At 39.4% G+C, this 27480-nt stretch overlaps 1 pseudogene; it reads left to right on the forward strand.

The window, feature by feature from the left end:
- Positions 1-7798: 7798 nt before the first annotated feature.
- LOC109678541 (guanine nucleotide-binding protein G(I)/G(S)/G(O) subunit gamma-11 pseudogene) lies at positions 7799-8136 on the forward strand (annotated as a pseudogene).
- The last annotated feature ends 19344 nt before the right edge of the window (positions 8137-27480 follow it).

Genomic DNA, 27480 nt, shown 5'->3' on the forward strand with positions numbered 1-27480 from the left:
CTTGGCACTAGACACAGAAGAGGGCGGAAACACTAGTGGAGGCTTCCAAGAAGCAGGTCCTGCTGTCTAATTAAAATGAAAACCTGATCAGAGCATCAGAGACTTTCACAGCCCCCTCAGGATCTTTCTACTAGGCCATAACTTAGTAAGATTGGAGGTGCCTGGTACTTTTCCCTCTACAAAAAAAAAAAGACCACCATAAAAAAGAAACTGTCTACTGGAGAGTTTGAGACAAAATTCCCAAATACAGAGGGGATGTGGCAGAGTTTGCACATGCACAATGGCCTTACAAAGAAGGAAAATAAGCACACGGTCACCATTATTCCACCTTTCTAGTCAGACCAACGCTGAACCAAGAGGGACTTTTCTTGGTGGGGAAGGCGTATACAGGCAACTCCCAGAAGTCCCTACTAACACTGGGACTATATGAAGTTGCTTTAGAAGCCTGCAACCCTCACAGACCCTGAACCCAGTCTAGAGAGCTACTGGACATGAAGAAAGAATCCAGTCCAAGTTGCACCCTCCCCTCAACCCAGGTTCCTTCTGCACACTGTCATATTGAGACCCTGTCTCCTAGGGGTCCTGTGAAACAATTTCCAGCAGCTCAGCCAGTTCAGCCCTGTGAACCATCCAGGTGGACCTTTCCAACCTCCCACAGCCCTGGGAAACATCTAGGTAGTCCACCCATGAGGTGGAACCCCTGGGAAGCAGGTAGGTGGCCCTGTTCACCCACCCTCAGCCCAGAGAAGCAGCTGGGCAACCCACCCTGAGCATGTCGTTACCCCACAGTTCTCCAGAGACACTCAAGTCAGCCTTTAAACACTGATAAGCAGTTGCCCAGATCCACTTGTGTGGCCTAACCCTTGGGAACTGAAGGGTAACCTGCTCCCAGTTCACTTGCCTATACCCGGGAGTGGCTGATGAATGGATGTCTCCCTCTGCTACTGTATGAACCGAGCCTGCCAGCTCCATTGCTACCCTTGTGTAGTCCATAAAGACTGAAGGGCTCCCTTGCCCTGCTGTTGCAAAGCCAAAGCCATCAGTTGTAGCTGCAGGAGCTATGCTGAGACTACATTACTGTGTCCAATTGAAACCAAAGCCATCACAGCCTATGGAACTGATACCCTAAGACATTTCTTCAAGAAAAATTCTTTTACTGTGAAAACTACCCTATAAAATTGGTAGAGATAACAGATCAGTCAGATGTGTAAATATCAATGCAGGGACACCAGAGGCATCAAAAAGCCTCCAAAGGAACACGGTAACTCTCTAGCAAGAGACTACAAGAAGGAAACTGACGAAATATCTGAAAAAAGAATTCAAAATAATCATTCTCAGGAAACTCTACAAGATACAAGAGAATAAGCAATCTGACTATACCAGGAAAACAATTTATGATCTGAACAAAAAAATTCAGCAATGAGATAGATATCATAAAAAAAGAACTGGAGAACTCAATGAGTCAAAAAATACAGTTGGCAGCTTCAAAACAGATACAGAAGAAGAAAGAATTTCAGAACTTAAAGACTGGTCTTTCTAAATAACTAATCAGATAACCACTCTAACATGCCAAGTAAAAATAAGAATTATTTTTCAAGTAGTTCTATGGAGAGGCCTACAAGGTGAAAACAATCTTCTTGCCAATACCATGTTTCCAGCAGAACTGGGAGATACTGATTCTTTCTTAGGAGCAGTACAAAGGGAAGACTCAAAACACAACAGGGAAATACAAAGTCAGGCAGAGATTCAGAAAAGGCCCACTCTCTGACAAGCTGTCTGTTCCCTAACATAGGCATCACTAGGAAATTGGAAGCCTGTAGTACACTGGGGTTAACCATGGCAACAACAAACTTGAAATCCAATTCAACTTCAGACCCAATGAACAGAAATCCCTACACTAGTAAAGGTCTAGCAGAACAAAGACACGCTTACTTCAAGATTAAAGTATATATACTTCCCCTTTTTTGCTGCTCTGAGTGCATTAATTTTCAGCTAAAACTTTTTGGAGGAAACTAAGTGCTATGGGAGATTTGTGTTGGATCAAAAGCCTCCAGTTAACCTTGCTGGTTTAGGTGTTTAGCCAGAGGGAAGGTAAGTATTTCAGGTTCTTGTCTCACAAGGCTGAAAACTGAACTTCACAGAAAACAAGAATGAGTAAGTTGGGAGAGTTTATTGAGATAGAAAAATAGCAAAGAGTACAGCTCCCAGAGCTGGGAGGAGTCCTAAGAGAGTGTGCCAGAGAAGTGACCTGGTCTGAGGTTTATATCCGTTTTCTCCAGGGTATTGCTCAATCTCTATGTTAATTATGCGTGTGGAAAGCAGAATTCTGGTTGGCTGTTTCTGCAATGTTCTGATTGACTGTGCCCTAATCCTCATACTGTCCTTATTATGGTCCATCCTGTGTTTTCTTCTGTCTCATATGGATGTCCAGAAATACTCAAGGAAAGCTCCAGGCTGTGAGCAAAGGCAGTCAAAGAGAGAGAAGCCATGTAGGCCACAGATGGTAAATCATCTGGATGCGGCTGCCCAAGCCATTGGAGCTCACATCATGACACCACATTCCCCAGACACTGGACATAGAGTTACAGGATTCGGTGCGTACCCTGCTGGACTATATGCTTGCATTTGCAACCAGACACAATAGATTACCATTTTGGTGAGTGCAAAGCCAAAAACAGACACTGCCCCCCAAAAAGAGAGAGAGAAAGAAACAATGAGAGAGAGAGAGAAAGGAAAAAATTTATTAGCTACCAAAGGTAAAGAGAGCACTGGAGTTGTTTCCAAAGCAATACCCTCTCTGGACAAAGGAAGTGTGGAGATTTTATTTGGGGGGTTTATGCATCATGATATCAGAACGCAGTTTAGGGGTGGGCACATTCCTGAGCATGCTCAGCTCTAGGCTGTAGCTCAAGAAGGAAAGTCAGCAGACACATTTCTGGGCATGCTTAGTTCAAGGTCAAGGAGCATATATTCAAAAGTTTAAAATAATGGAAAGGAATATCTGTGGGCATGCTTAGCTTTTTTCCAAAATGATTTATCTGAAACAAAAGGAAAAGATACTTTGAAGGTATGCTAATACATGAGTCTCCTCCCAAAAGTGCCTACCTCTCTTAGAAGTTAACAGATTTCCCCATGAGGCATCTTATTCCTTATTCTTGAGGAATTTAGAAATGGAGGTCATTTTTCTGAAAGTACTTCTGGCTGAGGGGGCACTGTATCTTCCTAGTTAGAGGAGAAAACACTCTTGATGCTAAAGCAAAATTGGTCTTACGATCACCAGGGCAGTCTGTAACACCACAGTCTTAGTTCCCTTCATAATTGTTTTACTACAGCATTTTAAGCACATTTAATTATGACATAAGCCATGAATAAAATCAACAAAACTGACATTTCTAATTTAAGAAGCCCAGGAAAGATAGACTTAATGTCTGGAGGAATACAGGCCAAAACACAGGTAAGCAAACAGTCTGACTAAATAATATGACAAAAGGGACACTTATTGTTATAGCTTATAAGACAAATCCATTGATGTGAGACACAAAAGAGCAAAAGCATTCAGAAGATTAAAGCTACATAAATGAAAGACCAACTAGGAGAGGAGGGCAAAATGTCATTTTTTTTAGTGTATATTTGAAACCAGAGTTTTAGACACAAGACATGCCAGGTCCAGCCACTCATTCCTATATGCCAAATAAAGAGGTGTGGTAAAAGGGCAGAGAAAGGAGATTTAGTCTCCTTTCTCTACGGTGTGCTGGTGACACACCGTAGGAAGAGGAAGAGGAAGCACTTAGCCCATCTTTAGCCATCTTTGAGGTACAGACATGAGCTATAGGTTTACATAGACAAAGAACTGGGGGCACGGGACAAAGATATGCGTAATTAGACAATCACAGGTGTGGTCTGGTTGGTCATTAGCTCAGTCCTTATTCTAGGAGAGGTTCTAGAGGTATAAGCTGAATTCATTTTTGCCTGGCAGGAAGCTCATCCTGAGGAGGGTCTATTATTTGGGGTAGTTTCTGTCACTTATCACAAAGATGTTAATCAGTTCTGTCTTTCCTGGAATTCAAGGTGATTGCAAAGTGACTGCAAAGAGAATGGCTTAGAGCAAAGACAAATACAAAATGGAGGCAGGGATGCTAAGCTTCTCTTGTTTTTAGTTAATGTGTGCCCAAATAAGGAGTCAGTGCTTTTCAGCAAAAGCAATTTGAGTGCCTCTTACGTCATCCCTGTAGGAGAAGGAAGTTAATGGGGGTACAAGTGGCCTCGTTTCAATGTTATTTTTCTAGCAGTGCAAACATGTTTCTGTTAGGTTAGCTATGCTCTCCTTTAAATTTGGGGTCTCCAAGAAGCTAGTTCTACAGATATTTTTTCCATAGTGAGTTGAACTATGGGCAAATTAATAATTGCTCAGGTCACTTTTCTGGCAACCAGACTTTTTCTGGCTTGTCTTGCATCTAACCCTCTGAGACAGGAGACTTCTGAAAGCCTGTTCTTTTTGCTTCTTCTATGTCTTCCTCCAAGTAGGAGGGAGAAAATTTGTAGGGAAGCAGGAGGGGATGGAAGGCAACTGTTGAATCTCTCTGGACAAAGCTGCACATTTAACTGCAGTGTTGGCTGCATGGTTTCCTTTTATTATTTCGGAGTCTCTTCCCTGATGCTCCTGTGGTGTACCACTGCTACTTTCTTAGGATCAAATTACTGTCTGAAGCAGTCTACAGATCATTTTATGTTTAATTTTGTTGGTGGTGGTGTTAAGAAGACCTCTCTCCAGATTGCACAATGAGCATGAGTCACTGACAAGACATATCTGAAGTGTGAATATATAGGTAGTACCCTCCTTTTCATATTCTAGTATCAGAGTCAGGGCTATTATCTCATCATTTTGAGCTGAATTTCTGGGGAAGGGAGGTCTTTTGCCTCTGTGGTCTCCCCACTGTATAACCAGTGTGACACCAACCATTAGTTACAGAACTGTTCCCATCCCAAAACCATACTTTTTAGCATTTGGCAGGGGTTTACTCTGGATCTCTTTCTAAGAGAGAAACTGGGTCATTTAGAAACATACAGAAACCTTTGAATCTACTTCATGGGTCAGAAACTCAAGAAACCATTTTGTTTACCCTTTTTCTGATATCCTTCTTGTGTTAAAGTCTCCTTTGGAAAAAGTTCCCCTTTTTAGTAGTTAGCACAGAATATATGGCTCTAACATTAAGTAATTCAGTTTTTATCTTTTGTAAGAGGGAAGTGAAAGGAGTCAGGTTGATCCCCTCTCTGAGGACAATTTGGGCTTTCCCTCTTCCAATGTCCCTGCTACTTGCAGAAGGCACACTGATATGGCCCCAGCTTTACTTGTGATTCACAGGTCCCATGCTGGGGCTGGGAGCACTGACCCAAGATGGCTTTTTCCTTTCTTTTGGGAGAACTGGAGGGGATGAGACGGTGACTGCCAAAACGTTATCTTGCTTTTTCATTTTTTTCTTCCTCTTCAACTACATCTCTATTGTTGAAAACCTTAAAGACCATCCCATTAGGCTGTTAGTCTCTGAATTTACAACCCCAACTTTTGGACTTTTTTGATTTTTGTTTTGTGGATATCAGGAGTACTTGAGATATAAAGTAGGTTGTCAGGAATATCTCAGTACCATATCATCTTTTATAGACTTTTTTTGACTTGTTCAAAACTATAGTTTTGTCACCAGAGGATGAATGAGGGGGCTCCCACAACTTCCTAATTTCCAGGCTAAAACACAGGTCCTTGAGATCCACAAATGTGAAAAAGCATTTCAAGGTATCTCACAACGAGGAGTCTCACAAGGTCCAAGTTTAACAAGAATTTATTTTAGTAATAACAGGATAAAGTATAGACAAGGGGAGGGTGAGGAGAAAAAGAGAGAGAGAAATATTTCCTGTTCCCCATGCAGGAAATGGGAGCAAAGTTTTAAAATGGTGGGCCTCATCTCTTAATGTTATACTGGGGAGCTGGGGGAATATATGTGGTCAAAGATAATGGATCTGGGTGGCTGAGATTTTACTTGGCAGAAAATTTAGTTGACTGGTTGTCAGAATCAGGACCAGAAGACATCAAATTATTCTTTTACTAAAAGAGAAACCAAAGAAATATTAGGGAAAACCATTTTTTAAAGGAAAAAATGCTTTTTATGTGGATAAAGCTAATAGGATTTTTAAACATCATAAAACAATTAAGGGAAGGTATGATTTAACTCACTGAAAACATCTGTAATCCACAGGGACAGCATAGCAGATTGATATCTTTTATAAAGCTAGCAAGCCATAACAATTAGCTTATGGCAATAGAGCTTATACCCCCTAAAAACCCCAGGCCTCCAAACCAGTTAGTGTATTTTTCCTTCTCCTCATCTTCTTTTATTTGATCTATGATCTGTTATTTTTCAAAAGATCTTCTACCTGTATGCAACATTCTTTACCAACAACTTTACATATTCCACCCCAGCATGCAAGAAGGAAGTCTTGGTTTGAATAGAAAAGACTCTGTGTTGTGAGACTTCTCATAGGAGCAGCTATAAGGGTTTAGCTGTTTAGTTTTCCAGTCTTTGAACCCTACATGTAATTGTTGGGTCTGAAGACCCAAGGCAGAGTGAGTATCCCATCCCCCCATGGAGTGCACTATGATTCCTGCAACCTGAGGAGTTATAGATTTGCATTCCTGCATCCTGAGAAGGAGTTATAGATCTTCATTCCTGAGAAAGAGTTGTAAATCTGCATTTCGGCATCCTAAAGAGGAGATACAGGGTCTGATAGATCTGCCACAGGGCTGATGAGCAAAATGCTCTCAAGATTGTTTCCCCTCCCCCAATAAGGTGCAAAACAAATCAGTTCATCTAAGAAAGCCCTCGAATCCACCGCCAATGAAAAGAGCCCATCTAACCCAGAGTTAGAACGTCCATCACCTGAGCAGGGAGCCACCAGTTTCCGGGCTCCACTGCACTCCTCTAGCTGTAGCCTTTCCTTTCTCTCTAATAAATCCTACTTCATATACCAGCTTTGGCTCACAAGTCAATCAGCTGCCTCATGAGCCAGTTCTCTAGCCTGTGAAGGCAAGGACCCTCGACACTGGCCCACAACACTTCAAATTGGCACGTAACATAATAATATTTTGATTTTCCATGATCTGGGAGGTGACTATCCCCTCTCCCCCTGGCCCAAAGTAGGGTATCCATCCTATTCCTGTTGCTGTGTTTATCATCCTGTTAATAGCACTGGTGCAGTGTCTGATCTGAACACTTCCAAATTCTTTGTATCCTGTTGGGAAGAATCCATGGCAGGACACATGGGTGTAAAGGGAGTTTATTAAAAATTAGGGAAGAGAAATACAAAGGGCAGCATGGTGAGGCCCCAGTGGAAGCTGGAAGCCAAGAGAGCGTGTTTCTGCTCTCCAGGTGCTTTTAAAACTTAAGACAACCTAGAAGAAGGGGAAAACCAGGTGATTCCCATTCAATAGTCATTGAGTTGGGAGGAGCATGTGTGGTTGCTGGCCAGGTGAAGGTGTTTCCTAAGCCAAAGCATGGTTAATCTAAGAGGTAATATTTTTCTATGAGTCCTGAACCTTCTCTAATTTTAGCCTACCTCAATTCCTGTACTTCAGATGGTAATGTTGGGTCACAGTTATCCTCTGTAGATAATGTTTTCTCTGTCAAATGGGTACTATTAAGAGTTAGGTTGTGGACTTCTATTTCCGGAGGTGTCCTGGCTTGCAGCACTTGCCAGGGGCTCCACAGCGCAAGCCACCACCGCCCCTCAGCCCAGCTCTGGGGCAGACATGCCTGCCCTTCACATTGCAGATCTGCCCTAGAAGGAAAAGCTCAATGGAAGTTGAGCAACTTCGCAAAGAAGTGAAGTTGCAGAGACAGCAGGTGTCTAAATGTTCTGAAGAAATAAAGAACTATATTGAAGAACGTTCTGGAGAGGACCCCCTGGCGAAGGGAATTCCAGAAGACAAGAATCCTTTCAAAGAAAAAGGCAGCTGCATTATTTCATAAATAACTCTGGGGAGAAATTTCATCCTCAGTGGAAGAGCAATTTTATGTTATTTTCCTCCAAATGAAACCAACATGCCTGTTAAGGAAGGGAAAGTGGAACTTAAAGAAGACTCTCTTAAGACTGTATATAAAGTTCCACTCATAAACAAATCTGCTCTCGTCTTTGCTCATTATACACCCTTTTTAAGAGGGCAGGGTAAAGTACAATTACAGAAGTCAGGGTATTACTTATGCACGACTCAACTCTTCCAGTACATTGCTTGATGCCTCAAAGTTTTGTCTTGGGGAAAAAAAAAGTTAGGTTATTATGAAAAATGTTAGTCCTGGATTGAGTAGACAGTACCAGTGCCCTCAAATACACTTGTTTTCTATTGACAAATTGCTGATCACTTTGTATTAGTTTTATATGACTTTAAGGCTATAGACTTGTACAGCATTTAAATGAAGTTTAAACATACAGCTCACACATTTTTAGGGTGTTAAAATGGCATTAAAGTCAGTGAAAAAACAGATACTTAAATAAACTGATTTTGTTAGGACTAGTTTCCTAAACAGTCAAAAGCCTGATGAATTTCACAAGCAATTAGCTATCTTGATAAAACATACAATCTCTCCTATAAACTACTTTGTAGCATGTATTACTAAGAGTAGAATACCATTAAGATAAAATTAGATGCTAGCTTTACATTAGTTTACTAAATTTTGATTTTAGGAAACCATGTAAATAATCTTTTAAAGCATAGCCACATTAATTACATGTATGAATTGTTTGAGTTTCATCCTTTATGTACTTGAGACTTACTCATGTTTTGTTATCTTTTGAACATTGAGATTTTTGTCCTTTTATTTCGGCACAAGCTTTTAGGACAATCTTATCCTATAAAATCCTTTGTGTAAAAGTCATTCCCTTCTATCTTTAACCCTTTTTTTCTTTTTTAAATATATATATATTTAATTTTTTATACATTCATTCATATGTGTATACATTTTTGGGCCATCTCTGCCCCTGTCCCCCTCCTCCTCCCCTACTCCCCTCACTTTCAGGTAGAATCTGTTCTGCCTTCTTCTCCAATTTTGTTGAAGAAAAAACATAAGAGATAATAAGAAAGACATAACTAAGAGATAATAAGAAAGACATAACATTTTAGCTCGCTTGAGATAAAGATAGGTATACAGAGAGATTCCTAGCATTGCTTCCATACACATGTGTATTACAACCCGTTCATCTCTACCAGACCTCTTCACTACTTCCTAGTCACCGTCCCATAGTGGCCTTTGTCAGTTTAAGATTACCTTATTAGCTCCTCTATAGTGAGCACACCAAACACTTTCAAATTTTAGGTTTCCTTCCCTTTCACTATTCTTCCTGTACATGTTCTCTCCTTAGTGTGTGACCCATGTCCCATAATATTACTGCATTTGTTTTAGGTCTATAATCTGCATATGAGGGAGAACATAAGATTTTTGGCCTTCTGAGCCTGGCTAACTGCATTTAAGATGATTTTCTCCTGTCCATTCATTTACTTGCAAATGACAAAATTTCATTCTCCATTGCGGCTGAGTAAAATTCCATTGTGTATGAATACCACATTTACTTAATCTGTTCGTCAGTAGTGGGACATTTGGTTGTTTCCATAACTTGGCTATTGTGAATAACACTGCAATAAACGTGGATGTGCAAGTGCCTTTGTAATAACCTGAGTCGCATTCCTTTGGGTATATCCTTAGGAGTGGGATTACTGGGTCATATGACAGATCTATGTTTAGTTTTTTAAGAAGCCTCCATATTGTTTTCCAAAGTGGTTGTACTAGTTTACATTCCCACCAGCAGTGTATGAGGGTTTTCCCCTGTGTTTTCGATGATAGCTATTTTAACAGAAGTGAGATGGAATCTTAGTGTGATTTTGATTTGCATTTCCTTTATGGCCAGGGATGGTGAGCATTTTTTCATGGGTTTTTTGGCCATTTGGATTTCTTCCTTTTTTTTTTTTACTGTTTTATTATTCATATGTGCATACAAGGCTTGGGTCATTTCTCCCCCCTGCCCCCACCCCCTCCCTTACCACACACTGCACCCCCTCCCTCTCCTCCCCACCCCCTCAATACCGAGCATAAACTATTTTGCCCTTATCTCTAATTTTGTTGATGAGAGAGTATAGGCAATAATAGGAAGGAACAAGTATTCCTGGTTGAGATAATGATAGCTATGCAGGGAGTTGACTCACATTAATTTCCTGTACGTGTGTGTTGCCTTCTAGGTTAATTCTTTTTGATCTAACCTTTTCTCTAGATCCTGGTCCCCTTTTCCTATTGGCCTCAGTTGCTTTTAAGGTATCTGCTTTAGTTTCTCTGCGTTAAGGGCAACAAATGCTAGCTAATTTTTTAGGTGTCTTACCTATCCTCACCCCTCCCTTGTGTGCTCTCGCTTTTATCATGTGCTCATAGTCCAATCCCCTTGTTGTGTTTGCCCTTGATCTAATGTCCACATATGAGGGAGAACATACGATTTTTGGTCTTTTGAGCCAGGCTAACCTCACTCAGAATGATGTTCTCCAATTCTATCCATTTACCAGCAAATGATAACATTTCATTCTTCTTCATGGCTGCATAAAATTCCATTGTGTATAGATACCACATTTTCTTAAACCATTCGTCAGTGGTGGGGCATCTTGGCTGTTTCCATAACTTGGCTATTGTGAATAGTGCCACAATAAACATGGATGTGCAGGTGCCTCTGGAGTAACAGTCTTTTGGGTATATCCCCAAGAGTGGTATTGCTGGATCAAATGGTAGATCAATGTCCAGCTTTTTAAGTAGCCTCCAAATTTTTTTTCCAGAGTGGTTGTACTAGTTTACATTCCCACCAGCAGTGTAAGAGGGTTCCTTTTTCCCTGCATCCTCGCCAACACCTGTTGTTCATGGTGTTGCTGATGATGGCTATTCTAACAGGGGTGAGGTGGAATCTTAGTGTGGTTTTAATTTGCATTTCCTTTATTGCTAGAGATGGTGAGCATTTTTTCATGTGTTTTTTGGCCATTTGAATTTCTTCTTTTGAGAAAGTTCTGTTTAGTTCACTTGCCCATTTCTTTATTGGTTCATTAGTTTTGGGAGAATTTAGTTTTTTAAGTTCCCTATATATTCTGGTTATCAGTCCTTTGTCTGATGTGTAGCTGGCAAATATTTTCTCCCACTCTGTGGGTGTTCTCTTCAGTTTAGAGACCATTTCTTTTGATGAACAGAAGCTTTTTAGTTTTATGAAGTCCCATTTATCTATGCTATCTCTTAGTTGCTGTGCTGCTGGGGTTTCGTTGAGAAAGTTCTTGCCTATACCTACTAACTCCAGAGTATTTCCTACTCTTTCCTGTATCAACTTTAGAGTTTGTGGTCTGATATTAAGATCCTTGATCCATTTTGAGTTAATATTGGTATAGGGTGATATACATGGATCTAGTTTCAGTTTTTTGCAGACTGCTAACCAGTTTTCCCAGCACTTTTTGTTGAAGAGGCTGCTATTATTAGTGCCTTTGTCAAAGACAAGTTGGTTATAGTTGTGTGGCTTCATATCTGGGTCCTCTATTCTGTTCCACTGATCTTCATGTCTGTTTTTGTGCCAGTACCATGCTGTTTTTATTGTTATTGCTTTGTAATATAGTTTGAAGTCAGGTATTGTGATACCTCCTGCATTGTTCTTTTGACTGAGTATTGCCTTGGCTATTCGTGGCCTCTTGTGTTTCCATATAAATTTAACAGTAGATTTTTCAATCTCTTTAATGAATGTCATTGGAATTTTGATGGGAATTGCATTAAACATGTAGATTACTTTGGGGAGTATCGACATTTCTACTATGTTGATTCTACCAATCCATGAGCATGGGAGATCTCTCCACTTTCTATAGTCTTCCTCAATCTCTTTCTTCAGAAGTGTATAGTTTTCCTTGTAGAGGTCTTTCACCTCTTTTGTTAGGTTTACACCTAGGTATTTGATTTTGTTTGAGGCTATTGTAAATGGAATTGTTTTCATACATTCTTTTTCCGTTTGCTCATTGTTAGTGTATAGAAATGCTAATGATTTTTCTATGTTGATTTTATATCCTGCTACCTTGCTGTAGCTATTGATGATGTCTAGGAGCTTCTGAGTTTGGATTTCTTCCTTTGAAAAAGTTCTGTTTAGTTCAGTTGCCCACTTCTCTTTTAAAAATTTTTTTAAAATTTTTTATTCATTTATTCACATATGCATACATGATTTGAGCCATTCCTCCCCCCTGCCCTTTGCCCTGTCCCTCTCCCCGCCACCCCTCTCGATTCCAGGCAGAACCTGTTCTGCCCTTATCTCTAATTTTGTTGAAAAGAATACATAAGCAATAATAAGAAAGACAAAGCATTTTTGCTAGTTGAGATAAGGATAGCTATATAGAGAGATTCCTAGCATTGCTTCCATGTACAAATGTGTTACAACCCAAGTTGATTCAGCTCTAACTGACCTTTTCACTAGTGCCTGATCCCCTTCCCATATTGACCTCTGTCACTTTAAGGTTTCTGTATTAGTTCCTCTGCAGTGGGGACATCAAACACTTTCATGTTTTGGGTTTCCTACCTATTCCCATTCCTCCCGTATGTGCTCTTCCCTTAGCATGTGACCCAAGTCCTACAACATTGCTGTATTTGCCCTAGATCTAAAGTCTGCATATGAGAGAGATCATACAATTTTTTGTCTCTTCTGAGCCTGGCTAACATCACTCAGAATGATGTTCTCCAGTTCCATCCATTTACTTGCAAATGATAACATTTCATTCTTCTTCAGGGCTGAGTAAAATTCCATTGTATATAAATACCACATTTTCTTAATCCATTCGTCAGTAGTGGGGTATCTTGGCTGTTTCCATAACTTGGCTGTTGTGAATAGCGCTGCAAGAAACATGGGTGTACAGGTGCCTCTGGAGTAACCTGTGTCACATTCCTTTGGGTATATCCCCAGGAGTGGGATTACTGGATCATATGGCAGATCTATGTTTAGATTTTTAAGACGCCTCCATATTTTTTTCCAGAGTGGTTGCATTAGTTTGCATTCCCACCAGCAGTGTATGAGGATTCCTTTTTCACCACATCCTTGCCAACACCTGTTGTTGGTGGTGTTTTTGATGATGGCTATTCTAACAAGGGTGAGGCAGAATCTTAGTGTGGTTTTAATTTGCACTTCCTTTATGGCTAGACATGGTGAGCATTTTTTTCATGTGTTTTTTGGCCATTTGAATTTCTTCTTTTGAGAAAGTTCTGTTTAGTTCAGTTGCCCATTTCTTTATTGTTTCCTTGGTTTTGGGAGAGTTTAGTTTTTCAAGTTCCTTGTATATTGTGGTTATCAGTCCTTTGTTTGTTGTATAGCTGGCAAATGTTTTCTCCCACTCTGTGGGTGGTCTCTTCAGTTTAGAGACTATTTCTTTTGTTGTGCAGACTCTTTTTAATTTTATGAAGTCCCATTTGTCCACCCTTTCTCTTAGTTGCAAGGACTTCCCCAATAGAACCCCACTTCTTTATTGGTTCATTGATTTTGGGAGAGTCTGGTGTTTTGAGCTACTTGTATATTCTGGTTATCAGTCCTTTGTCTGATGTATAGTCAGCAAGTATTTTCTCCCACTCTGTGGGTGGTCTCTTCAGTTTGGAGACTATTTCTTTTGTTGTGCAGAAGCTTTTTAATTTCATGTAGTCCCATTTGTCCATCCTTTCTCTTAGTTGCTGGGCTGCTGGAGTTCTATTGAGGAATTCTTTGCCTATACCAATTGCTTCCAGAGTATTCCCTGCTCTTTCCTGTACTAACGTCAGAGTTTTGGGTCTGATATTAAGGTACTTAATCCAGTTTGAGTTGATACTAGTATAGGGTGATAGGCATGGATCTAGTTTCAGTTTCCACTTTTTCCAGCAACATTTGCTGAAGAGGCTGTCTATTCTCCATCACATGTTTTTGGGGCCTTTGTCAAAAATAAGGGGCATAGCTCTGTGAATTCATATCTGGGTCCTCTATTCTGTTCCACTGGTCTTCATATCTGTTTTTGTGCCAGTACCATGCTGTTTTTATTGCTATGGTTCTGTAATATAGTTTGAAGTCGGGTATTGTGATACCTCCAGCATTGCTCTTTTTGCAGAGTATTGCATTGACTATTTATGGCTATTTGCACAGTCAGAAAAACCTTTTAAACCATAGGTGTGAGTTAGAATTTTTCTTAGTTGGCAACAAGACAAATTCAGTGCCTTTTGTTTTTATGAAAATCATAGCAGATCTCCTTAAACCTCTTGTTTTAGTATTAACAGTTTGTCCTTGTTAGACAAGCTGCAGGAAATTGAAATGAGTAGAAAAGTAACAAATTTGCAATTGGAGTCTTTTAAGGTCCAGTTTGGGGCATCGTTAGATTTGGACATATATTATTTTTCTTATTGCCTTCTTTTGTAAAATTGTACACGTTTAATATACCCTTAGCACAGTAAGCAGCAGTTATAAAATTCTAAGGGAGAATCACCAGGACTGATGTTTTTTTCCTAGAGAAGAAAGACAGAAGGAAGAAAAGAAAGACACAGCTGCATCATTTGCTGGGGGATTGGGGAAGTTTCCTTCCCCCCTTCCTATGTTCCCTTATTCAGAACAATTAATGTATGCCCTTAAGGGTGGTATCTTCTTATACCTTAATGAGTATGATGAATTAATCTGCATTATTTTTTATGGAGGTGTCCCATCCTAATCATTGCAGTCCCCAGTCCTTATTGCTGTGTCCTGAACTTACCCTCCAGCAAGAGTGTCCACTTGCTATGCATATTGAAACACACAACTAAGATCAAAGAGTGGAATATTAACTTATAATGGTCTCTTTTAATATTAAAAGACTTCAGATTTACCCCTAAGGGGTGTGTTTTAAATAATCCCTAATAATAGTTTACCTTGGGGGTTAGCAACCTTGTTACTAGCCAAACCTTTTAAAGTAAATTTAGGGAGCCTAGTTTTGGGTGTACAGCTGGTATCTTATATCCATTTCTGGAAAAAGGATGCAGGATGCAAAGTCCATTCTTTTAATTTGCACCAAGAATTAGTTTTTTACAATTAGAATTTGCATATCAGGCTGAAGTAAAAGGATTACATATCCATTGAAATTGGTGTTATCTGGCTATCTTAGTAAGCATGGAAAAGATAGACTGAATTAGCCCCTCAAGAATTAATTTCAGGGAAGAGGTCTTTTATAATCATAAAAACACAAATGTCTTATTGAATCCATAGCTGAAACCAAGAAAGGAGCTATCCTTGTTGCCCTTTAGCTAATATCATAACCTGGAATATTAAGGTCCCCATTTTAAATACATGGGATAAAGATAAGCTTAGAAAGAAAACTGAAATTCTTTCTTTGGTCCCTCCAGCCTGTGTGCATGTGAGGCTGAGGGTGTTGGTCTATAACCCTGACTGCATAGTATCTTGGCCAGGAGAACAGACAGGCCAGCCTAGGGTTGCCACCTGCAGCAACATGGACATGACCTATTCCCTCTCCTGGTCTAGACATGTCTGCAGAGGAAAACAGCCCATCTTGAAACCAAGACTTGAAGTAGAAAACTGTTAGTAGTGTTTAGGCAGATTTAGAGGTTTAGCATTAGATGGAAAAAAAAAATCCAAGAGGTCAGGACAGAGAAGCAGCTCCAATCTTCAGCCACATATCACAGATTTCCAATTGATTTTATGTTTTTAACCCCAGGACTATGTGAGTCACTCAGGAGGCTGAGAAAACTAACAATGGGAATTGAGCAGGACTTCTGTCCCTTCCCCCTTCTCCTTGTCCATCTTTGCTTCTGTTGTTCTCACTCAGGTGGCCAGTCTGAGAGAGGAGACAGGAATAAGTTATGGAGTAGGAGACATGAAAGAAATCTCCATCTTGGCTAAGACAGATTTAGAGAGAAAAGTTCCAAACCTAAACATCCTCTATATACTTGTGAGATTCAACTCCTGGCAGGCTCGCCAATTATGTCACCAGAGGAAGGATGAGCGGGCTCCCACAGCTTCCCAGTTTCCATGCCAAATCACAGGTCCTTGAGATCCACAAAAAGCATTTCAGGGTGTCTCACAACAAGGAGTCTCACAAGGTAGAAGTTTTAGCAAGGATTTATTTTAGTATAACAGGATAAAGTATAGATGGGGGAGAGGAGAGAAAAAGAGAGAGAAACATTTCCTGTTCTCCATTAAAAATGGTGGTCCCCATCTCTCAGTCTTATACTAGAGAGCTGGGAGAATACATGTGGTCAGAGATAATGGATCTGGGGGGCTGAGATGGCTGTTAAAATAGGAAGGGGTCATCCTGGCTCACCCAAAACACAGAGACAATAGTTGATCCTTGCAGCTTGTTAACATCTCAAGGAGGAAAGCTCCTCATGTCTCCCTGTTCCTGTAACTTAGCATCTAAAAGGAGTTGGGAGCTAGTTGCTCTGGTTCTCTAGCCTTAACTTCCTTGTTCCAATGTCTGAGTCTGGCCCGTTAAATATTGATTAAAGTAATATAATTTCCCTGTCTCCTCAGCTTTCTCTCCTGCCTTTGTTTTATTCTATTCTTTTTAGTCAATTTTAACTAAAAATTACATGCTGGTTCTTCTTGTTTTGTTTTGTGTTTGTTTTTTGGCATTACTGAGTGGCCCTTGCTAGGCAGGTGCTCTACCACTTGAGCCACACACACCCAGCCTTCACTCTTATAACTTTCCTTGTATTTCTTTCCAGTACTTACTTGTTCCTTTCTGCTTTATTTGGATTTCTTAAATTTACATTTTGAAACAAATCTTAAAGAAATCTCTAAATTTCATCAGACATGGTGACCCACACCTGTAACCTATCACCTGGAAGGCTGAGGTAGGAGGATTTTGTGTTTGAGGCCTGCTTGGGTTACACAGTGATACCTTGTCTAAAAAAAAAAAACCCAAAGAAATTACTATATCAGAAAAAAAACCCTCTCTTTCTTTATAAAAGAAATATATTTAATGTCTGTCCTATAGCTTTTTTCTCATTAAAACCATATCTCAATTTTCTTTTTGTATTTTTTGCATATAGAATTACTCATATTAATGGGAATTTTAACTGTTAGTAATCTTGATTTTTAGTGAAAACCCAGGAAGAAAGCAATTTTGAATAGTTTGCTATTTATCATTTTAGGCCTATTACAGGACATATTTATTAGTAGATCCAAATATATTTTGTCTGTGTTACAGATTTAAGAAGCTGAGAATAAACTTGAACTTATATTTAGCAATTGATGATTCAGTATTTTAACTTAGTTAGAAACAACTCAGATGTTTCATATCTATCATGTAATATAACTTTAAGATTTTAAATTACATGGCGTACACTTAGAAATACTTTTTTATTTAAATTTACCTAATTCATTTACTTTAAGCAGTTTTTTTCTAGATTTCTTATGAAAACCAAGATATCAGACTTGTCCATTATTTCCTTGCCAAAGGAAGACCCTAAAGTTGATGTACTTGAAACATAGAAAGCAATGAACATTGTCATTTAAACATCTGACAGGTAAATATAATCCTGATTGGCTAGCAGCCTAAGCCAAAATGTCAGTTAACATTTTAAAAGATGCTGGGTGGCAATGGCTAGCTACATGAGAGACTGAGATCATGGTTCAAGGTCAGCCCAGGGAAATAGTTCTTGAGACCCCATCTCCAAAATAACCAGAGCAAAATGGACTAGAGCTGTGGCTTATAGAGTGCCTGCTTTGCAAATGGGAAGCCCTAAGTTCAAACTCCAGGCCCACCGGAAAAAAACAAAAAAAGACATCTTTTCCTTTGTCTTATCAGCAAATTTAAATTAACTTATTTGTCATTTGTCATATGAACTAAAATAAAAGGCATTTGGTTTAATTTAGGAGCTTTAATTTAAGTGAGTGCTCTCTTACCTATAAGTCAATTTGGTGCCGTGCAAACAATATACAAACATAAGCATACATGTATACAAACGTACATAAAAACAGATAAAACCCCAAAATTTTATAGCTTTCATTTAGATTTATCATTTGCCAGTTTTTAGAAAGTTGAGTATTGATCTGATTACTTCTTCCGTATCCCTGATCAATCCTTAATCTATCTTTTCTTCCAAAGTTATGACTCTTAGTTGAAACAAGAGATTTGTATGTCAAAGATACTGAGCTTAACCTAAACATCATGGAGAATGGCTTAAGGAAGAGCCCAGTGACAGCAAAGAGATCAAAAGGTGAGGGTTGTTGTTTTTTTTTTTCAAAATTGCCTTTATTTGTGAAAAGCATCCAAATCAAATACAATACATTATTACAAATTCTAATCATTCATGTACAGCCACTAGCTATTTACTTCCAGACACTTGTTATAGCTCCACCTTTACAAAGTTTGTGCTTTCTTAAAATGGCTCCCTAGAGGAATTTCTTTATGATGATTAACTAAAGTCTACCCTGACCTATGAAGGCCACTGAAATTTCATCTCTAACATTCCTATGGAATGTAATTTTCTTACTCATGGCTCAATTTATAGGAAGAAGCCTGTTTTGTCCAGAAACAAAACAGACAGCAGTGGTTCATTTGAAGAAATACTATTAACTACAAATCCATTAGCAGCAGGAATTAGGGACCTCCCCAGTGGTTTTCTCAACTGTTCTTGTCTGAGGACATGTCAATATACCTCCACAACTGAAATATATAATGACAAAATATCCCACTTTGAAATTAACAATGCTTTTGAGTACTTATTTTCCTAATCATAGCAGCCTCTGTCCTGTATTTGCGAATTAGCACAGAGATCATGAGCACAGAGAGCAAGGACCTCACCAGTGTTTGACCCATAGGATGGTAGCCACGAACTTACAGCTAATTCTAGCCATGTTTTGTCCTCCAGTAGAATTGGATTAATTTCTGACTGGGAGTGTGCCTCATGTGGTAGAGTGTTTTTATTTTTTTTAATGCTCCCAATGACACCTGCTCTTCAGTTCAGAGGAGTTGTTTTGAAACCTCTGTTGTATGCCACAGCTGTTAGGATCCAGTCTCTCAAGCACAAGGTAAAACCTCTGGACTATGAGCTGCCTGTAAGCAGCCTGTAGCGATGCTTCGCAAGAGAAATCTCTTGGCCTACAGAGGTGACCCTGCATGCATGGGTCCCGTACTTGATGGGCCCAAGCGTCCTCCTGACCCTCCTCATCTGACACTGAATCAGAATCTCCGAACTAAACTTTAAGGAGGGGCTGACAGCTCAGCGCTTCCACCACCCACAGCATCTCCTTACTGCCGCTCACACTCCTGTATGACTGCTTTAAGGGTGAGTCCCACTTGCTCCACTACCAAGGAGGAAAATCTTTTCCTTCTGCTGCAATTCCTCTACCACTCTACCGTATTTCTTTTACCGCTCTACAGTAAGTCTTCTACCACTCTACCATATTTCTTTACTGTGTTCTATTGTATAATTTCTACTTCATAATTTTTCTACTGTATAATTTCTACCATATAACACTTAATTCTACTGTATAATTCTTTCTTCCTAATTAATTCTTCTACCTTAGTCTTAATTCTTAAGTCTTCTACCTTACTTATTCTTAATTCTTAACATAGATTTTTAAAGCCTATACATAGTTTCCCAAGTTTTTACATCTGACTGTGTTCAACTCACTCTCCTTCTCACTTTCTTATTTTTCTTTTCCTTGCTAATTTTTCATTCTCTATTATGCATGCACCGCCCAGAGGTGTCTCAGGCTTTGAGTTCCCCCTAAGTTAAATTAATACTCTGCAATCAGGTCCCTGTTCCTGTGCCATCTGGAGTTTCTGCCTTCTTTTTTCTTTTAAACCTGACAATTGATTGTTTTTCATCCAAATTATCTTCTGTTAAAAGGCACATGAAACAGAGGTCAGTTTTATTTATAAATGTTATTTTAAAATACTTCATATTATTGCCATTCTAATATTTGTCATTTTTTGTAGTGTAATAAATTAATGATGTGAAAATCACATCTTAGAGTTATTTATCTGAGGGTTGCCTATTATTTTATAGTCTTGCTGTGATATGTCTCTGACACCTGTCACATACCTCTATAGTCTCTTGCATACTTGTTTCTAAAAATCTATCTCATATTCTCTGTGGCTATTGAAAGAGGTGGTCTCCATATAATCTGTAAGTACTGGAAGTTAACTATATGCTTTGATGAGGTAGAATTTTGAAATAATTGGAATGTTTTCCATAGTCACATGGGGAAATATTTTGGTTTTATACTTTTTGATAAGGCTCAGATAATTTTGGGGAATATTGTATTTCTTCTCTAATTCTTATTTTTTCTTATCACACAGAAATAACTCTGATGCATTCTGACTCATCCCAGTACTATTTTCTTGTCCTAGTACCTCCATTCATTTCAAGGTATCTCTTTTATGGAATGACTTCTTATCTTTTCATAAGTCAAAATGCAATCATTAATTTAATGTATGGGTCTGGCTATTTTAATAGCTCTTTTAGTGTAGTCATATTTGAGCATTTGTGTATTGAAATATACATTTCATTAATTTTATTATTTAATAACTATATATTATTTAATTAATATATTTAATTATTTCCATTCCGTTAAATTATCGTTGGGGTACTATTTTCATTTTTAAAGCACATTATTAGGGGCTGCAGATGTGGCTCAGGTGGTAAAGCACTTGCCTAGCATGCATGAGGCTCTGAGTTCAAACCCCAGTAGGGACAAACAAACAAACAAAAGAATCATCTCCCTAAAGTACACTGTTTACACTGTTTATGAGAAATTCACTGTGTGATAAATTATTTTTCCAAGGATGACCATAAGAATACCTCCATTCCTTTTTTTTTTTTTTTTTTTTAACAATGTAACCTCACCATCCCAACATCAAGAGGTAGAGTCTGTTTTCCTTTTCTTTGACTATGGCTGGTCCTGTGACCTGTTTTGACCAATAGAGTGCAGCAAAAGTGATGCAGGATAACCTTTGGGGCTTTGCAGATTTCACCTTTGTTTCTGAAACACTTCCCTCCCTCGCCTGTCCCCTGCCCCCCACCCCAGGGATTGAACACAGGGCTGCATGAATCCTAAGTATATGATCTACCACTAAACTATACCCTGGCCCTGACACTCCTTCTTGTACTCACTTAAAGAAGTCCAGAAGTCACTTGGAGAGGCCAACCTGGAAGAGAAGTGAGGCTCAGGCCACCAGTTCTAGCTGACCTTCCAGCCAGCAGCCCAGCACCCATTGCCAGTTACACAAGGGAAGCCCTTTTGACTTGTTAGGGTCCCAGAGCCCCAGCTGACACCACCTCAAGGAGAACTTCCTGGTCAACCCACAGAATCCTGAGAAGTAATAAATTACTCTTTGGCATGGTTTATTTCACTGCAATAGAGAAATAAAGCAGGCTACCAAAAGGGAGTCATTACAGAATATTTGTTAGAAAAGCGTTATTAAATCTGACATTGTCAGATTTCTTAATCTAGTAAAGGGTTTCTCAAGCCGTCTTAATTATAGGATACAATTGATCTTGCTTTTACAGCAACCACACAGCTGTACTAAAACATTTGCAACTAAACTAATTGTACATCATGAGCTCCTTCAATCTAACTTAGTAATCAAGATAAGTAATATATTTTAGTGAAATTTTTTTTTTTTGGTGCCTGGGATCAAACCCACTCACAGCATGCTAGGCAAGCATTCTACCACTGACCCACACACCCACCTAGTGTGATCTTTTGAAGTCTCTGTGTGTGTGTGTGTGTGTGTGTGTGTGTGTGTGTGTTTTATAAAGGAAAGAACTTAAAATCTTTTAAACTATCAAATTAATGTGTAAAAACCTATGATAACAAAATAACAAAAGTGGATATACAAAGTAAATTTTCCAGTAATTTGGATATAATGTTTTTATGTCACTTATGATCAATGTTTTTCTAAATCATGACCTTTTTGAGTAGCTTTTTTTTTAGAATGGGTCTTTTTTTTTTTGGATTTTTATATATTTTAAAATTCATTTATTCATATGTGCATACATTGTTTGGGCCATTTCTCCTCCTGCTCTCCCCCTCTCCCTATCCCTCCCATCTTCCTGGCTTCCAGGCAGAACCTGTTCTGTCCTCTTCTCCAATTTTGTTGAAGAGAAGACATAAGCAATAATAAAAAAGACATAGCAAAAAACATAGGGTTTTTTTTTTAATGCAGACTAAGTTAATATCCTTCCCTTTTTAAAGAGCTAATCAGCAGAGGGACACACCCATACAGATGGAAATTTCTTTCTTTCTTTTTTTTTTTCACTATTGGGGTTTGAATTCAGAGCCTATGCCTTAAGCCACTCAACCAGCCCTCATTGGTGAAGGGTTTTTTGAGATAGTCTCATGAACTATTTGCCTGGCTGGCTTCAAACTCGATCCTCCTGATCTCTGCCTTCTGAGTAGCTTCTTAAGATTACAGGTGTGAACCACCCACCAGCACCCAGCTGGAAATTTCTTTTGAAATGAGTTTTAAAATGGTCACCTAAAAAGTGAAAGTCCTACTTTGGAGACTTTTCTAGCTTGGTCCTATTAATCTAACTTGTTTTCTAATCAGATATAGACCTTCATTGAGGAGGGCAAAGAGCACTTTTTATGCCCATCCAACTTAAGGTTTCTTTTTCTGATTTGTCAGATCAGATATCCCAAAGAATGTGAGAGCCCATTGATTAGGTCCATGTGGCCTGAGGAATCAAGGGGGCTTTCAGTCATGTGACACAAAGAGAATTTCTTCAGCCCTAGTATATACTGTGGGTTTTTACCCCACAGATGTCCATTCAAGAACATTCTGACCCATTTTTTTTCTCCTCCTACTCCCCCTTTTGCCACTGGTCAAACATCTGTCAACTAAGTAGGAAACAGGCTCTCCTCCAGCATGACACAATGTTGCCCATATTAATTATCTAAGGGAGAAAAAATGGTTAAAATTAAACATCAAAATTTTTGCCAGGAGCTGGTGGTTCATACCTATAATCCTAGCAACTCAGGAGGCAGAGATCAGGGGGATCATGGCTCAAAGCCAGCCCAGGCAAATAGTTTGTGAGACCCTATCTCGAAAAAACCCATCATTTAAAAAGGATGGGCGGGAGCTGGTGGAGTAGTTTAGGTGTAGGCCCTGAGTTTGAGCCCTAGTACTGCAAAAAAAAAAAAAAATCAAAATTCTTTGTCTATGTGGCTCAAATGGTAGTGTTACTGGTGGGTGGTCTTAGAAGACCATAGTGGAGATCTCATGTCCTTGTGTCTCAGAACAAAGCACTGGACAGAGACAGATTGCAAAGCAGTGAAGTTTTATTGAAAGAGAAAGGAAAGTATAGCCACCACCCCGGCCGACAAGCAGACTTCCTTCCCTGTACCCCACATTTCCCTCTAGAGCTCCTTTACCTCAATTTAGATCTGCAGGATGGAAATGTTTTCCAACCTCCCAAACATTAAATTGTCAGAAACCAGAGATTTCCTCCAAACTCCCAAGTCTCATCAGAAGCTTTTTTGACTAGCCTCCCTTGAAGACAGAGACTTATTTTAATCTCCTGAATCTCTGGTGTCAGCCTAGAAGGAGGTTAACCAGCAACACCACCCCCAAACCCCCAGACCTCAGGGCCTAGATACAATCTCAGACCTGTGGCCTATCCTTGTGCACTTTCTAATCTATCAGTCCTTCTCTACCCTGTTGGTGAAACTAGAATTTTAGGCCCCAGGCCCAAACTCCTGGGATTTCACATGTTAGATACAGCCACTCGCCCTGACATGCCAAATTAAAGAGACAGTAATGGGGAAGGGCAGAGAAAGGGGATTTAATACAGGGCAAGGGACTGCCTCAGAAGAGGCAAAGTATACACTTCAGCCCATCTTCAGACATCTTCGGGTATTTAAGTAGACAAAGAATTGGGGTCAGGGGAAGAGAGAACAGTCCTGGTCACAGATGTGTTCTGGTGGGTCATTATCTCAGTCCTTATTTTGGGAAGGATTCTTGAGACATAATTATCTCTGGTCAGGATAAACAAGCCATTGTTGCAGGTAGGTGGTCTGTTTTGCCGGTCTCTGCTCTTTCTTTGCTTGGAGGGCAGTTGTTTTTCATCCCTCCATATAAGGTAGCTGCAGGAGTGAATGGCTCAGAGCAAAGGACACAGAAACAAAATGGAAGTAGGGATGACAAGCTTTTCTCCTGCTTTTGGTTAATTCATGGGTCCAAGTAAGAAGTCAGTGCTCCTCAGCAAAAGCAGCTTTCAGGCCTCTGTTACATTACCAGACTCTGCTAACTGACTCAAGGGTCCAGCACCATCCACCAATCCAGAGAAACTTTCAAACAAAAGGAAACTTACCCACAAACACAATGGCAGTGCAGGCCTGGTAAGTCAGGCTCCAAGAGGGTGTTCCCTTTACTAGCTTGGGACCCACTCAGCAGAACAGGGGGTCAGCCTGGGCTAGACTACTTTCTTCATTGTCTCTTGTTAGGAGTGAAGTAGCAAAAGCTGTGAGTCTTCAAGGGGAAATGTCATCTGGGTCACCAATTTATAGCTGAATGCAATGGGTTTACATGTCCGTAAGTGCAAAACCTAGAACAAGCATGGTCAAGAAATAAAAGTGTGGAGAAAGATTTATTATGTGCAGCAGGTAAGGAGAGCACTGGAGTTATTTCCAAGACAATGCCTCCCAAATTAAGGGAGTGTGGGAATTTTATTTTGGGAACCTATACGTATTCACATAGGAAAGCACTGTAGGGGTGGGCACATTATCAAGCATGCTCAGCTTAAGGTAAAATTTAAGAAGGACACAATGATAGACATGTTTTTGGGGCATGCTTAGCTAAGATCATGGAACACACATTCAAAAGGTTAAAATGGTAAACAGGAATATCTCTGAGCATGCTCAGTTTTTTTTTTTTTCCCCCAAAAAATTTTAACTGGAACAAAAGGAAAGGATACTTTGAAGGTGTCCTTTTAGAGTTTCCCTCTAAAGGTGCCTGCATTGGTCTGATCATTCCTTTCTATACTCCATTCCTATTGTAATGGGAATGTTTGCCCTGTGCTATTGTATGTTGGAAATCTGTATCTTTCTTTTTATTTTACAGGGACTTATAGCTAACAGCTTACCCTGAGTCTCAGACTTTGGGCTTGGACTTTTGAGCCTGGACTATTGAGACTATGGAGGCTCTTGGAGCTGGACTTGATGTATTTTACGTTATTAGATAGGTAAGGGCCAGGGATGGAATATTATAACTTAAATATGAAGTTTCCCCCACAGGCTCATGTAGTGGGGTCTTGGTTGCCAGCTGATGGGTTCTTGGAAGGTGACTGGATCCTGAGGACTGTGATATAACCAACGGCTTAATCCCTTGATGAATTCCTAGTATTATGGCATTATTGCAAGGCGATGAAAAGTAGGAGTTGGAGCTTAGTTGGAGGAAGCAGATAACAGCAGATGTGCCTTTTCCTCTTTCTCCTCTGTGTTTTCTGGCTGCTATAAAGAGAGCAGCCTCAGTGATGTGCTCCTATTGCCATGTTATTCTGCCTTGCCTTAGGCCCAAGGCAATGGATCCAACAGACCTTGTAATAAAACCTCTGAAACTATGAACCAAAATAAATCTTTCCTCCTTTATTGTTTCTCTCAGATAACTTGCCACAGCAACAGAGAGTCTAACACAATCCCTCTGGTGTCTATCTGTGCATCAAGTGTTCTCTGCAATAGCAGCATACTGTTCAGGTTTTTGTTCATAGTAGCCCTTAGTCATTCAGAGTACGTATGCCTAGTCAGTGCCCCACCTTGGACTACACTGAAAGAGTTCCTTGGTCAGCCCCTTGAAAGTTAGAATATTGAACACATGCTCTACTCTTCTCTTATCCACTTTGAAGGCTAGGCACCAAGTTATAGTGTCCTCTTCTCTACCACAGTCCTCTGGAGTAGCATACCATCCAACTTTTTCTCCTCAGTAGCCCTCAGGTATCTGGGGTATGCTAGGTCCTGTCAGCGCACCAAAACATGCAAGAAACCAAACCTTTGGTTATTTCCTCATCCTCATGAAAATCTGGCATGAAGATACACACTTAAATCTTCTTTCCCTTGAGGAGAGGCTGTTGACTGTATTTGCCTGTGTCTGGTGTGCCAAGGGCTCATAAGAGCAATGACACATTACCCAGCTCTTTGAAGTTCTCACTGGCCCCAAGCATTTAAAGTATGCTAGGTTCCCTCAGCTCTGTGAGACAGACCATACAGAAGCAAGTTCCTCATGTAGCCCTCCCAATGAGTGAGAGCTTTGGATAGATGGTCTTTCTCTCAGGAAGAAGCCAGGAATTGGGAATTTTCTTCCAATTATGCGATGCTGTGCCAAGTGGAAAGACTAAAGTGAGAATGTGGCACAAAGTTTCCTACTGGTTTTGATGTAGCTGGTTTTGTGCTTACCTGGTGTGAAGGAGCCTCTACCTGGCTTCTGGATTTCTCTCAGAGAGAATAGGTCTGTGAATTGTTCTTCAGTAAATATCTCTGTGGGAGGGAGAAGGGACTGGGGTTTCCTATTCTACCATCTTGCTGACGTTTGCTGTGGTTATGATTTGCATTTCCCTAATGACTAGTGGTTTTGAACACATTTTCATGTGCTTATTGGCCATTTGTATATCTTCCTTGGAAAAATGACTATTCAAGCCCTTTGCCCATCTTTAACCTGGATTTTTCCTGTTATTGTTGCTGTTGAGTTATAGGAGTCTTTTATATTTTCAGGATATCAATCCTTAAACATTGGTAGCTTTGAACAACTAATTTTTAGATAATTTGTTATGTATCAATGAATGATAAATGAATACTGGAAGCTTGTATGTGAATATGTTAATTATGAAATTATTAGTATATAGAAATACTAAAAACTATACATTAGGAAGATAATTTTACTAAAACATATCTACTTGATGTACTATTAATATACTTTTTTTATTGTTGTGCTGGGTAGAGGTACATTGTGACATTTATAAAAGTTCTTACAGTGTATCAAATACGTAAAGTCACGCCCTCCACTGCTCTCCTTCATCCTCCCCTCCCCCCCATTCCTGGATAATATACTATTATTTATTTATTTATTATTTATATTATTTAATGCCTATCAAAAGGTTTATAATAACATGAGAAAATGTTCATGCTATCTTAAGTAAATACTAAGCATTGATACCAAGAAAATAAAAAATGATTCTATACCTTTAATATTTATCACAAATGGGGTTTTATTTATTTTTGTTTTGCTATCTCAAATTATATATAATGGGTCATTTAGCTATAAATACTATTTTATTTATACTCTGCAATGATCTGGAAGGTATATAATCTATTTTGAAGTATATTTTGCCATCTTCATGTTTTTTATTTATTAGCACATAATGGTTGCACAAGGGAGTTTATCTTTGTGTTTTAAAGAAAATATTTCCAAATCCAGATGAAATGATCAGATTTTATACAATAATAATT

The sequence above is a fragment of the Castor canadensis genome, chromosome 5, assembly GCF_047511655.1.
Source record: "Castor canadensis chromosome 5, mCasCan1.hap1v2, whole genome shotgun sequence".
NCBI classification, from domain to species: Eukaryota; Metazoa; Chordata; class Mammalia; order Rodentia; family Castoridae; genus Castor; species Castor canadensis.